Source organism: Chaetura pelagica, unplaced genomic scaffold, assembly GCF_000747805.2.
Source record: "Chaetura pelagica isolate M959 unplaced genomic scaffold, ChaPel_1.0 scaffold596, whole genome shotgun sequence".
Lineage (NCBI taxonomy): Eukaryota > Metazoa > Chordata > Aves > Apodiformes > Apodidae > Chaetura > Chaetura pelagica.
The window spans coordinates 728453-729441 of NW_009953725.1; positions in this window are offsets into that span (position 1 = coordinate 728453).

The window sequence follows — 989 nt, forward strand, 5'->3', positions numbered from 1 at the left end:
TGCTCCTGCTCCTGCTCCTGCTCCGCGGGGCCCGCCGAGCATCCTGCGGAGCGGCGTCCCGGCCGCGCTCCCGGTTGGCTCGGGCGGGGCGAGCAGCCAGGTGGCGGTTTTAGTAGGGAAGGGGGCTTTCCTCCTCATAAGCCCTGCTGGGATGGGTGGAAATAAAGGTTTCTGTGTTTCTGCAGCAGAGCGTGCAGCTGCTTTCAAGTTACTAGCTTTTGGAGGAACGCTACGTGCCCCTTTTTTCTACAGCTGTGACCGGGAAAGGGGGTAATCAGCTTTATTCATTACTGGTTTAACTTCTGGTGATGTGAGTCTTGGGGAGCAAAGACTGGAACCTACTTTTACCCTTTTCGGTTCTGCGTCTCAGAGGAAAATATCTGCACAGTTACAAACTTGTATCTTTATATCAAGAGAACAAAGTATAGCAACATTGAGAACATGATGTGCAGCAACATTTAAGTACAGTAACAATGGAAGATAAAAACCTATTCCCAAGAGACATGCTGATTTAATACTAACTGTATCACAGATTTACTGCCTGTCTTAAGAATTTACTAGTCACTAGTTCTGAATCTAAAAACACTCTTCACAACAAAGAACACTGACTCGTGCAAGCTCTCTTATTTCTGTAGTAAACATGGAATTGCTTACTCCTCTGATATAATCTGAGTTATCATTTGCTGGAATTGGCTCCCATAACTTATATGCATGTGTATCTGGAGTAATGACTTAAGCCCCTGGTTTCTGGGGCTTACACACTAAGCTGAGATGAAGCACAATTCAAGTAGCAACGGTGTTTTTTTGCAAGGGTTTGCAATATGAATCTAACAGTGAATTTAAATGATTGCTATTAAAATATAATCATTTTTCCTGTTTCTTTTCTGATATTTGCTTCTTTACAATACAGCAGTAACAGGAAGGAAATTAAAACCTTGCCATGACTTTTAACTTGAGATAATGTGGCATTAATGAATAGAGATATTAGG